Source organism: Cibotium barometz, chromosome 6 (assembly GCF_041138505.1).
Source record: "Cibotium barometz isolate CiBa-2024 chromosome 6, ASM4113850v1, whole genome shotgun sequence".
Taxonomy (NCBI): domain Eukaryota; kingdom Viridiplantae; phylum Streptophyta; class Polypodiopsida; order Cyatheales; family Cibotiaceae; genus Cibotium; species Cibotium barometz.
The window spans coordinates 59042790-59057495 of NC_141051.1; positions in this window are offsets into that span (position 1 = coordinate 59042790).

A 14706-nucleotide genomic window follows, 5' to 3' on the forward strand; every position below is an offset into this window, starting at 1 on the left:
TAGATTGATGTTATTAATAGGAAATCTTGGTAGTTTCATGATACTATAGAATATAATGAATGGTATGGAATCGAATCCCTCTGTTTCAAAACATGACTCGTACCTTGACTACCTTGATGCTCCTACTTTCTGTGATTGATCGATTTAACTTTTTGGATCGATCGATTCCACTTTTTGCTCAGTGATTCTACTGTTTATGATTGGTCTCAAGGATCGTCCGATTCTACTTTTAAGGATCATCCAATTCTATTTCTAAATTTTAGCATTTTATAAATTGTTAATTAGTACCATGTGACTTCAATTCAAGATTTATTTTTGCATCTTCCCTCTCAAATTCAGTGTGGTAGTAGGTATGGCCAACAACTTTATATATGATTTGTTGGGTATTCTTTCCAAGGAGGATAAACTAGATGAGTCAAATTACTCCTTATGGATTTTTATGGTCAGAAATGTCCGTGTTATAAAGGGATTATGGGGTCATGTCAGTAGGGTGACGAGCCTTGCCTTGGCATAATTACACCAGCTACTCCTCAAAGGGGCCAATAGATCCAACATCACATTCCTCAAACTATTGTTGACCCCAAAACGAAGATGGGATTCACGTGATGCTTAAGCTTTGGCATTGATTTTCTTATTAGTAAAAAGGTATATTTCTACGCATATTTGCTCTTATAAAGCATCTATGATCGCCCTTGGAACACTCTATAAATTATGTATCATGCTAAAAATGGTGCAAGGATTACCTATCTTAGCAGGTGACTTGATAATGAAAATATACAAGAAAGGGGTTCATGAACGAACATTTAACAAAATCACTGGACTTGAGAGATCAACTTTTCACGAATGGATGAATTCATTCGTGAAAAGGATATGATTAACATCACCCTTGACTCACTACGTGAATCTTATCTGTGTTTTAATACTTCCCTTCACCTTTCTTTGAGAGACAATGTAGCCCCTCTCACCTATCAAGAGCTTGTTAGCTTACTATTATAGGAGGAACAATCCAAAAAGAATGTCTCTAAGTGTTTAGGCTCTAGAAGTCAAGGATAAGGCCAAGAAATTTCAGGGAAAGACAAATTCAAACAAAATTTTTAACGCTAAGGGTGATTCTGACATGCCAAAAAAGGTGACTTGCTGATATTGCAAGAAGCTTGGCCCATGCAATTAAAAATTTCTTTAAGCTTCAAAATAAGAAAATAAGAAGAAGAAATCCAAGAAAGGTTCCAACAGTTCTACCTCTGACAAACCAAAGTTCAAAGAAAGAGAACTATGTAATGTCATTGTCCATGTAGACTTCTTACTAATAGCTGTTTGTAGTTATGATCCTGAACATAATACACGTCTTGTTGAGGAAAGCAATGTGTGAGGGTGCAACACGTGTAGATCAAGGGGATGAGCATGCACATTATAAAAGGATAGACTAAGGGTATATTGGCAAAGGTTGACTTATATGGTCATTTGTAAAAGATGAAGTCAAAGACAAAAAAGGTAGCACATTGAAAGTGCAAGGAGGCACATGTAGTGTGGGCATTTATGGACACATGGTTGGCACTAGGGTGCACATAAAGCATGGATTGGAGCCCTTCCCAAGGCTATAAATATGGTTGTATGAAGCTTGATTAGTAATGAGATTATCTTGGTTTGTGCTAAATCATCGTCATTAGTGTAGAATAATCTTATGTTGCTTATTAACTTAATTACTATGAATAATCATGATTATCATAGTCTTTGATCCTCCATGAGCTCAACCATTATTGATTTCTCAACATCGTATCAAAACCATGACCCCTCACTATCAATTCTCAAGCATACAATTAATTAGGCCTTAATCCTCTTTTAAGCAAAAACTACTGCTCTCAAAATTTATCACATTTGCATGCTACAATCAACATTGTTCAAATTTCTTTTAGCGCAAGCTTCCTCACATCAAGGCGCTAATCACCAAAGCAATTGGGCCAATTTTCTTTCTATCACGCGTAGTCCGCCTGTTTCTAGTCGACTTCTGCTAATCTGATTAATTCGACGGAGTATGCTTCAAATTGGTTAAAATGCTCTTGGGATTACATCAAGCATATAAGGACATAATTCCTTGAGGATTTGGTGTGCAATTATTGCTCAGGGCAAGCACACGAAGCAAAACAAAAGCCTGCATAAAATCACCTCCTTCTACCTGACAGCTATAAATCATTGAAAAATCCCTTAAGGAGGTGAAATAGCATGCTTAGGGCTCCATGTGGTTGGAATTTGTGCTCAAATGGCTAAAGCATGAGTGAGAACAGAGCATTTACTAATTTCTACAAGTTTTTGATTAAGTCACAATTAGAGTTGAATAACTGGGGATTTCTTACTAATTAAGGCATCAAAGTTCACCTTGAGGAGCTTCTAAACATCTATATGAACTTATATCCAATTTTCCCCTTGTTTTGATCACTCAATTTCATCCTCCAAAAGGCCCCAGCTTTTGCACCAAAACAATGAGCTTCTCGAGTTTTGTGATTAATCTCTTGTATTAGCACTCATTGTTTCATCCAAAGCATTTGTACTAAGACTAGAAACTGACCTTGAGTAGTACTCAAGTGTTAAGACCTTCTCAAATCGTTAATGACTACTTGAGTACTCAAGTAGTACTCAAGTGTTAAGACCTTCTCAAATCGTTGATGACTACTTCATTTGTAAGTGAGAAGTTTAAAGGGGAGTCCATCCACACATGGCAAGTTAAAATCAAATTTATATTAATGAAGGATGGGCTATGGGACATTGTGAATGGAAGAGAAAAATGTCTGGAGGATAAAGGGGATGAAAATAACAAATGGTTAAGCCAAAATGAAAAAAGGATTAGCTATCATTGCACTAGGATTGGGAGATGGATTCATATATCACATTGCATCACAAGATACATCTAAGGGTGCTTGGGAGATGAGCTAGGGAAATTTTATGGGGCAAAGTAAAAGAATTAAAAAATAAGCTTAAAAATACAATTCTTTAGCTTGGACATTAAAGATAGTGAATCACTTTCAGCACACCTTAATAAAATGAAGAGCATAACACAACAATGTCGAAATATACAAGTGAATGGGTGTGTGCGGGAATAAGCCCTTAGCAAGAGGCTGTAAAAGAGAGTTTGTAAACCATTTGGACCAATTTAGCTCACTTTGTGATCCAGTTTGCAGGAGGAGAGATAAAAATATCTTATTTTTTTGAATTAAAAATGCAAGGTAATGATGAAAAAAAGGTGCCTACTTCATGATCCCTCTCTCTCCTTATTGAGGTGTCAAAAATTGATTTTTTTAACTAATAAACCCAGTACTTGGTCAACTCTTCGCGGAGATGGGTTGATACTCCAACCATTCAGTACAGATCAGCTACACTTGGCTTTATGTAATTTTTGGTGAATTTATGCTGATAAATCTGTTGTAATCATCATCTTGCATTTGCCCCTTGGTTAATTCCTGCAAATCACACTCAAATTCAAGTTATTCAAAGCCAATGTTGCATTTGGGAATGTGCATAAGAATGATATGTATTGGGCACACATGGGTGATTACATCATGGTAAAAATGGGATCAGACACTATCCTTGTCTCTAGAATAAGGCAAGAGGTAAGACCTCCCACATAGATTTGGGTTTGCATTGCATAATTAAAAAAATGACACAAGATAAATATCAAAAGCACAAAAGATCTGTCAACAATACATTGAAATATGTTTCTCACATGGAGCAAAAGCTGAAGGTCAAGCTCGTGGCCCTAGCCATGAAAGAAGAAGAACATCTCTTTTCAAGAGGAGGATCAACACCGAGAAGAAGAGCTAGACGAAGCATTGAAGGAAGACATGGACACGTGAAGAGAAGATGCACAACAAGAAGACTGAAAGAAGAGCTAGACGAAGCATTGAAGGAAGACATGGACGCGTGAAGAGAAGCTGCCACACAAGAAGACTGAAGACAAGAGAAGATGTGAGGCTCCAAGAAGTGAGGAGCCATGTGAAAATTTGTAAGGAAGAGAGAGAAACCCCACAACATAATGTAACCTGCCCCAACAGAGTAAAACCACCTCTGAGCCATAGATGATGTAAGCCATGTGGTAGATGTATGTGTGAGCACTTTAGTCAAGGTCACGGGCAAGCCTTGGACACATAGAAAGAGAGAGAGAGAGAGAATCAAGGACTATGAGTTAGGGACTTGAGGCACTGGTTGCGGGCTACCAAGTAAGAGGGAAACTTGGTATAGGGTCCAGGTGTGCTAGGATTATTCACTTGAGGGGAGGTGTTGAAATATACAAGTGAATGGGTGTGTGCGGGAATAAGCCCTTAGCAAGAGGCTGTAAAAGAGAGTCTGTAAATGAGTGAGTAGCAGTGAAAAGGTGAGAGGTATCTACTAGGAGAGAATAAAGGGTAGCATGAAGTTCTAGGATGTGTGGAGATATTCCGGGAAAAGTGAAGAGGTGGAGAGAATCAAGCGAAAGAGGTGGAGTGAATCAAGGAGAGATTAGTGGGATTAGATGCTTGGCATCTTGTGGATGTAAACACTATAAATTGAGGCATCTTGTGGATGTAAACACTATAAATTGAGGCATTGGCCTAATGAGTATTTGCTGGTTTTTGAGTATCCATGCCTACATTAAGCTATCAGTTAATGGCTCACTAATCTTATCTTAATCATCATCTAATCACTTTGCTAATGATGTTGATTCTTGCATTTGATCCACCATAGCTCATCACTTTGCTTACATTTTAACAAACAATTGGCTGGCATTGAGGCACTAGTAGAAGAAGAGGATTCCATTGCCATATTGTTAAAAAACATGACACTTGAGGAGTATGGGCCCTTGGTGGCTACCTTGAAATACCTCCTAGATCGAACCATTGGAGGATTGGAAACAACACTCATAGAAGAAGAGAAGTGGATTCTAGGGAAGACAACTCAAGCTACATCGACGAGTGAGGAGAAAGCACTCTTCTTATTTAAGAGGAAGATGATTGAGGATAAGAGAAGGACCAAATACAAAGATAACATGTCATCATTATGGAAAAATTGGTCACATAGCAAAGGATTGCTGGCACAAAAAGAGAGCCGAAGAAGCCAATGTAATGTCAAAGAAGGAAGACAGTGAGATGAGGCCTCTCATGTGATGGATGCAAAATAGATCATCTCTTCTAGTAGATGATATGAGGAGCATGGCTCCTAGCCCCTAGTTGTAACCCCACTCTCCTAGTGTGTAAATTGTCAAGACAAAGCCAACAATGTAGCACATAGAGAAATTTAGATGGACCGATCCAACCATATGAGTATGGAATGTAGGTTAGGTCAATGCATGTTAGGTGTTAGACCCTTATCACATTGAGGGGAGGTGTTGAGAAAAGCAATGTGTGAGGGTGAAACATGTGTAGAGCAAGAAGGGGAGGAGCATGCACATTAGAAAAGGATAGATTAAGGGTACATTGGCAAAGGTTAATTTGTATGGTCATTTTTTAAAGGTGAAGTCAAAGGTAAAAAAGGTAGCACATGAAAAGTGTAAGGAGGCACATGTAGTGTGAGCATTTATGGACACATGGTTGGCACTAGGGTGCACACAAAGTATGGATTGGAGCCCTTCCCAAGGTTATAAATATGGGTGTATGAAGCTTGATTAGTATTGAGATTATCTTGGTTTATGGAAAATCATCGTCATTAGTGTAGCCTAATCTTATCTTACTTATTATCTTAATTACTATGCATAATCATGTGATTATCATAGTTTTGATCCTCCATGGACTTAACCATGATTGATTTCTCAACATGTCTCAGTGTAACTATCAATGCAATTGTCTTTAATAGTTGGTTTCTTGAAAGTGGTGCTTCTAAGCACATAACTTCTCAAAGAAGTTTAGCCGAACACATGGTCACACAATTACATATGTTCCAACAATGTCTCTTATCTTGTCAAAGGTATTGGTGAGCTAGTTCTCACTACTACTACAAGTGGTAAGGATCTTTATCTTCAAAATTTACTCTTTGTTCTAGGAATTCGAAAGAATCTACTTTTGGTGCCCCCCCTCTAGCAAGGGAGGGTCTTAATGTTGAATTTGGACATGATAAATGCATTAGTTGTGACAGAGAACAGGACAAACAGGGTTAGCAAGAAGCAACCTACGATGTGGCAACATCATCATGTGAAGCTGAATACAGAGTAGCATTCACTCTGTGATGGTTGGAATGTGTATAGTTCAGAAGATTGATGGAGGATCTTTGTGTCCCTTTAGAAACCCCTACTTCTATTATCTCACTTACAGTCAAAGTGCAATGGAAGTTGAAACAAGAATCCTTTCTTTTATGCCAAGACCAAACATATTGAAGTGCATTACCCAATATGTTAAAGAGAGGCAGGACAGATTAATCTGATCTATTACAGTACACATGATAATGTGATATATCTTTTCACTAAAGACATCACTAATGTGGAAGATCTTTTCACTAAAGCCTTATTGTTAATGCGGTAAATCTTTTCACTAAAGCCTTATCACATGAAAAGTTGAGGGCCTTTCCCTTTCAGAGATTTATCTGCAATCTCTCTAAACCTCACATGTGTACTATTGGGGGGTTTGTTAGATATATAGTAGTACTACATTGTGAGGACATGTACGTTAGATATATGGTGGTACTACACTGTGAGGAGGACATGTACTTATTTCATGGGCACTTTTGTCCCAGTGGGTTTTCCAACATATAACCATCCAAGTGTAAACAAGCACCTTAGGGTTAGCTAGTATATAAGCAACCTCATCCAAGTGTAAAAGAGAACCTTAGGGTTAGCTAGTATATAAGCAACTTCATCCAGGTATGAACGAGCACCTTAGGATTAGGTAGATGTTATGGGCTACCACACCTCCAAGAGGGAACTCAATGCATTCACCTTTGGGAAGAGTAATAGAACACTGGGTTCTTGAGATCACACGCTGCATTCAGAAGAACCCTAAAAAAGATTCAATCGTGCCGGAACTTCTATCATCACGAGTTCGGCTACTAGGTCTTTCGACCTCGGTAAACAGGTTCTGAGGGCAGAACCTACATTAGGTAAGGGGGGATGTTAATCCCATTTTGGATTAACAAATATGCTCCTCCATTTGAGGACATTAATAAGTGTCATGCAAAGGCACTATAAAAGTTGTACATTATGAGATATTGGCCACCAAAGGCCTTAGTTAAGTAAGTTTTGGGCGCCCAAGTGTGAATAAGGCCAATTGTATATAAGGCATTTTCTCATAAATGAATGGACACAATACCCCTTTGTGCTATTGAGAGCTCTTGCTTTTGTTTTGAGAGAGAGATTGAGAGAGAGAATTCTAGCAGTTGTGCCTTCTCTATACTTGTATGTTGCATGCTTGTATTGAGGAGTGAGAGAGAGTGATTTCCTTGTGTGGTGGTGTGAGCGACTCTACAGTGATAGTGTGGAGGTGGAACTTGGAGGATTGGAGCTTCTCAAGTGAGCTTAAAGACCTCAAGGGACACAAGTTCGAAGTATTGGTAAGTGCCCATCTTCTCGAATGTGACATGCATATGTGATGGTAGACATCTTAGGCGATGATAATATAGTATCATGCCTCTGTTACTTGGTCCTTGATTCATGTTTAGCAACATATCCATCATATCTTTCCTTGGGTTGAATATGGGGAAGTTGTAGCAGACATGTGAATCCCTTTGCTTTGCCTCTTGAAACTCCAATGGTGTCCACCTTCTCTTCAGTGGCATGTACAAGGGATCTACTCTTTGTGTTGTTGGTGCGCACACATATATTGATGGCTATACTCTAGGATTGTAAGGTACTCTTTTCTCCAATCCGACTGTATTCCGAAATCCTCCAGCTTGGGGTTAGCATCTATGACAATTGTTGTATAACCCCCTCTTGTGTGGATTGGATTGGCCTTCCTCCACCTGCGGAAGCAGTAACTAATCATAAATGTCACAATCCTTATTTCCAACAAATCTGCCAAATGTGGATTTGTCAGCTCTGTGTGCCATGCCACGTTGGACCATAAAGTGCCCTCTCCAGCCGAAGGTAGTAGCTCTTCTAATTCTGGTCTAGGTACTCAGAGAGGGTACAGTACATAGGGTTGCTTCGTTACCAGTGTGACATCTGAGTATGCTTCGGGTAGAATCCGTCGAGTAGGTTCAAAGGGTGTTATTTGCATTAACACCTTGAACATGAGCTTTGGTTTGAGTAGAGGATTCTCGGATCTTATGAAACCTTTGTGTGTACTCTACAGCAGCAGAGGAGAGCAGACAATGACTCAAGAATAGATTCATTAGTAAATGGCTCAATTGTGTCTTGTGTTGGAGTGTGACTTACCCCTTGAGTTGGCCATGGTGGAGACGGGTAAGGTGCCAATAACTCCTCGAGGGCAAGAGTGTTAGTGGGCAATTCTAAGGGTTGAGAAGGAAGAGTAGAAAATATACAGTCCGCTTGAGATTTGTCAGTAGGTGGAGCACTTGGATATGGATTAAGTAATTTACTGGCGACATTAGAATATATGGGGTAAGTAGGAATAAGTGATGAACTTGATGTTTCTTCTTGACCATGTCTTGAACTTGGGGGTGGGTGGCTGAGTTTGTGGAGCTTCATAAAGTCTTGTAGCTCAGTCTAAAATTATCGGCATCCTTGCTAGAAGAGTGGGCTGGTTCTACCTTTGGCTTGTAATAATGGCCCTGAGAGAAGGCTTTGCCTTATATTTTTTACTGGTAATGAATGCGTGATCTCCCACACACATTCATAATTTGTTTTTTTTTTGATTTCTCTTCTTGCAAGAGCACTGCAACAACGAGACTACAACTAACTCATCAAACATAAGGGGTTACCCTTCATCATAAGCCAAAGTAGTTTCTCTTTGAGATCTTTGTGTGAGAAACTCATTTATTGAATCTCTCTCATTCATATGCTTGGACTCTAACTACTTATGCAAGTAGGATACCTTTGCCTTATTACACACCTAGTAAAGCATAACAAATGTATCCTAAGCCTCCTTGATAGTTTTGCATGAGCGAACATGAGGAATAATGCTCCTTCATGAAAAGTGCCACTAGTGCATATGCCTATGTCATCCCACCTAGCGTGTTCTATTAGAGGTGCAAAGATGGATGCCACAGTTACATCTCAACTAGCATCATCATCCAAAGAACTAGTACTATCCTATGCTAGTGAGATAAGGCATGCCTCAACTCCAATAACAACATTCCCCCCTTTGGTAACCAATACATGATGTATCATATAGGACCATAAATGGGTAATTGGTTATGTCAATTTGATACTCAGTGAGAAAAGCACCCCAAATACATCAATGCTTACTATTTGAGCCTACAAATGTAAATGTCCCAACAACTTTTAATCCCACCGAGATGGCTGATGATGAACAGACCTGCAAAGTGTATGGAAAATTACAGCGTGTTAAGTGGATAAATATTACTATCAAGGATGCAAAATTTGATGACAATGATGACGATGTTGACAAAGCTATTTGATGATGAGCTCAAAGATGTGATGTCAATGATGATAGAGAAGCAATAATGACCAAATATCTACACACTAAATTTATGATGCTACTAAAAACCTAAAATCAAACAAAGACAGTTTGAACTAACACGCCCCTAAGTTGTCTGTGAAACCACACAACATGTGAATGAGCCTCGAAATGTACCCAAAATGGCTTGCAAACAACAAGTTGAAAAAACTTTGTCAATGTATTTAGTTAGTGTAGTTAACATCACACTATGGGGTATAAGTATAGGGTATACTTCTCCACCTAAGAAGATAGTTCAATCTGAGATAATTAGAAAAGCAACTCGAGGAGGTGGTGAGGGCTAAGAGAACCTAGTTTAATACCAATTATTAGAGTGGAGATAAAGGTAACAATTCACACACAAATGCAGTAAGTAAGCATGGATAAAGAGAAGAACAACACTCAAAGTAGATTGATGAGAATGAGTGTAAGGTCACTTGCGCACACTGATGCTCGGGAGAAAAAATCTCCTACAACCCATTATTAGTCCATGTCCACACATCACTACCATATAAATGGCTGAGTTTATCCCATTTCGAGAATTTCTCCCTCGATTAGTAATCGTCAAGCTGACTAAGCCAAGAAAGTACAACATGTGCATCTTTCTTGCCACCATCATAGTTTTGAAAAGTAAAAGCTTTACGACTAATCTTACTATCCTTCCTAGAACCTTCAGCATATAATGTTGCCTCAACATTCCTTTGGATCTAGAGTCTCCAGAATCTCATGAATCTTTCCCTCTACTCCTCTTTCTTTGGGACAATATACCTTCTAGCTGCCTCCTCAACTCCCTAAGCATGTAATGTGGCCTCAACAGTCCTACAGATTGTAGAATCTTTAGAATCTCATGAATTTGTGCCTCTGCTCCTCTTTCTTTGGGATAATATACCTTCTAGCTCCCTCCTAGTAGCTATTTGATTGTGCAAAATGTAAGTTGCACTTGAATAGATGGAAGTTGTGGATTACCCAATGATGCAAAAAATTTTAAGGATAAATAAAAGATAAATGATCATTTTTTAGGGAAGAGAAATAAAGAAAAAAGTGGCTTATCTTTCACTCTAATAACGGAAGAAAGAGTTTCTGCCCTACCTCCTAAGTCCCACAAAAAGTCAAGTTTTACACTTCGTTTGTAAGGTTAGATGTTATTAATAACTCCAAGTAATATGACCCAAGTGGTAGAAAAGCTTTTTTTTTTCAATGATGCTTGCAAGAATGTAAGAACTCATAGCCACTACTAGAATTCAAGGTGATTTGATAACTTTATGGAGATGTTTTCTCTTATTTTCTAGGCACGGAGACTAAGCAAATATGTTGTGTAGGAAACATTTCTTGTAGTTGACCCCCAATTATGAAAGGACTCAAGCTTTGAGCACCAAAATAATGTAAAAATGATATTTCTAAAACCTTGTGTATAAAGGCTAATAAAGTAGCTTAATCATCAAATTAGGATGAAGAAAAATGTAATCTTCCTGGGAGAAAGCTCATGAATATTGCACCTTTGGCTTAGGGGATTGCGACAGACAAGATAACCATGTTTTTACATATTTGGCACTTCCAAGACATTGCTAGACACCTTGTGTAATCACATCTTAAAGAGATGCCCCATTGAAAATTTTGTTATGACAAATGATAAGTGTACTTATATATGAGATTTCACTATTTTCTTCAAGCCTTTCAACTACACAAGCCTTTGTATTAAGGTTTCAAGCACCTAGTTTGCCCAAAGGTCCTTCCTTTTGCTTCCTTATTTATCCAAGGGTCCTCGATAAACCTAGCTTTCCTTACAAAATTGGGGTTGTCTTTTACAAAAATAACCATAAGTCTTGTTAGGTTGCAACCATAAATAATTGCACTATATGTGCACAAAATATAACATGCCCCAACTTTACAAAATGGACGGGGACTTAACAACAAAATGTCAGCACATGGCCAAATAAATGAAGTAACTTTGCATATTACCACATATGATAAATATGCGCTATGCATAACCTTTCACGCATACGACGTCCTAAGTACTCCTATTTACTCAACAATACTCAACACTGTCGACTATATTAGTTACATACAATAAATCAGGCTCCTCACAATCAATCCCAACAGACATCATACAATATAGGCACAAACATAAACACCAATAACATTAGCTCAGTACATAACACCGAATCACTTGTAATACCAATAACACTAGCATGGATCCAAATGTGCATACACTAATAACATTATCCTATTAGTATGTAATAGTGGAATCACCCATGATACCAAGTACAACATGGAGTAATGGTATTTTAGGTGTTCCCAGCCTACCACAGAAGGATTTAGCTAACAACGTCAATGATAATTTGGTTCACAGAAGTAGAGGAGGCTCTTGCCCTCTCTTTGTCCCTTTGTCTCTCTGTCTCTCTATCTTGAGTTTGGATAGATTTCTCTTTCAGAAGCATCTCTTTCGCAACTTGGTGTGGTGGGATGTAGCCAAGGAGGTATAACAAGCTTGCTCCCTGTTTTTCTCTCCACTTTGCTTGGATTCTTTCTTTGGAAATTTAGAGATCCAGCCAATGGAGACACAGCCTAATGGTAAGGTGTTGAAGTCCCATGCATGAGGTGCTGGGTTCAAAACCTGCTGGCTGTTGTGACGCAGACATGAAAAAGCACACACGTACACGAGCACAAAGATTCCAAAAAGGAAAAACTTTCAAAAATCCAAAAGTCAAACCTTTGGAACCCCTAAGCTAAGGTTTTGCCGCATTATTTAATGTTTCTTTAGTGGGCTTCTCTATATATCTAATGGGGCTAACACCCCCCCTCCACGTGGCAATCTTTTTAACGTCTCCTCCTAAGCCTTGGAATTTGAATTTGAATTCAGTGTGTCAGATAGATTAAAGAGAGATAGGCAGAGAGATGTTGTCTTGGCAGGTAGCTCTTCTACTCTTCTGCTGGAGAATTTTTTCTATCTATATATATCTTATACGCCTTCACTTGCTAGAGACACGTGGCGAAGTTTTTAGCTCTTTCATCAGTGTTAGGTGGCAACTAGCTCTTTCATCAATGTCAGGTGGCAGGACTCTGATTCAAAGAGATAGACATTGTGGTCAGGCGCAATAAATAGCACTATCAAACGTTACCAAGGTGATGTATGAGATTGTTTGAGTCCAAGACCCACCAACTACTTGGCGCTATCAAACCCTTCTCCAAGCAGGCACCTTCGTTTTTGCACTCTGTTGAGCCTGCAGTGGATGAGGAAGTAGGCAACGGGTCTCCCCTCTCTCTCTCTCTCAATTCTGGGGCCAGAGAGGTTGTGCGATGGTGGTGCACCCGTGCTTGGCGATGGGTATCTCACAAGTGGGGCTCAGAGTCCGCCACCACCTTCGACTGGAGGAAGGAGGCTAGGTGAGGAGGCCACCGATGGAGAAGGGGGAGCAGTAGGAGGAGGGGGAGAGGGGGGATGTCAACCCAGCCATTCGCTTCCTGCACGAAGATCTCCAGCAACGCCCACGGTTGCAGCAGAGAGTTCCATGACTTGCACACTGTGTGGAGCTCGAAGACCTTTTGTAACAGCAAACTGTAGCTCCATAGCTCTGCACAGCAGCACTCCGGCCCTATCATGCTGAACGCCTACCTTTTCGCCCTCTCAAAGCTGCCAAAAAACCCAACCTACCACCATCAATCATTCTGGTTGATGCTTTAGGCAAGAAGAAGCCCTATTTCGACACCACCAAGCCTACCTCGCACACGTCTAGGGCGGGTGAGAATCAAGGAAAAGAACGGCAAAGATCTGGACGGAACAGTAGATGAAAATTCTTCTATTGATGAACAAAAATCCTAACAGGGCAGGGTTTCCTACAGCAAGAAGCTGTCCGCCGATGACAGTAAGGGGGGGTAAGACTAGGAAAAAGAAGAAAGCAGCAAAGAAGGGGAGATGTCTGTCCAAGAGGAGGAGGCATGCTTCCAGAGAAGCTATAGAGTTTGCACAGGTGAAGAGTTTCAGCTCTGCTTTGCCTTCCACTCTACCATGAGGAGGGGTTGCCAAGGGTGCGGGGGGTAAGGATGCCGATGGTGAGGATCCTGCTGCTGTTGGGGCGGAGGTGATAACGCCGGTGGGGCGGGGTGGCCAAACGGGGTGGGGAGGTCGTGGGCAAGGGGGACGGGCTCGCAAATCCAGCTGCGTAGTGCAAGTGTGCGGCCACTGCGAGGATAAAATGGTTGTGGGAGCCCACCAGCGGGAGTGTGGGAGTTGTAGTGGGTGGAGGCGTCGTCGACGAGCAAGGGGGTTTATTTATTAAAAAAAAAGAGGCGATGTAAAAAGAGTTAAGCTTAAGCTATGGTGGGTTTGGAAAACCAACGACACCTGCGCAGAGAGAAAGAGGGTAGCCTCCTTCATGACTCTCACCAATTGGATGATCAAAGGGTGGTTTTGCAATACCATGATGGTGAGGATCCAGACCTTGGCTTAAATTTTGCAAGATTCCGTGGAATGGGTAAAACCATGAGAGAGAAGAAAGTGGTTTTTATCATGGCCATCATGTCTCAGGCCTTTGACGTAGCCTCCATTCCCACGTTGTCTTTTCTTTGGGAGCATGTTGTCTCGCTGCCCGAGGGGTGTCGAAACCGGAGCTTTGATACCAATACAACAAGAATTCCACTCTAGCTCGGAATATGTTACAAAACACCCGCGACATATTTTTACACTTCAAAAATCGACACGAGACGAGATGAACATGCAGCAATGGGTACAATCTGCCCCCATGTGAGTAACTCCTTCTCTTGCCCACGTGTATTTAAATCTATTAATGTTTTTGGTGTTACAAGGAGATGGATGATGAGATGAGTTGAAGATAAAATACATGGCATGAGTCTCTCTTCTTATCTTACATCTTACATTCTACATAATATAACGGGAGAAGAGAGCTGACTTTTTATCATATGCCACATGGCAAGTTTTTTAGGCCTCTCTCCTTTTCAAGACTAGCATTTACATGACCTCCCTCTCTCTTTTCACATCCAAATCAAAAGGCTACTACCAGCCTCTTTAATATGATGGGGGGAAACTGCCAGCCTCTTTAATATGAGGGGGGAAACTAGATGTTAGAGCCTCTCTCTCTTCCGAGCTCCCTCTCTCCCCTTGAGGCCTATTATCTTTACTCCACCACAAAGGGGAGAGCTAGACTGTTGCTCCACATGC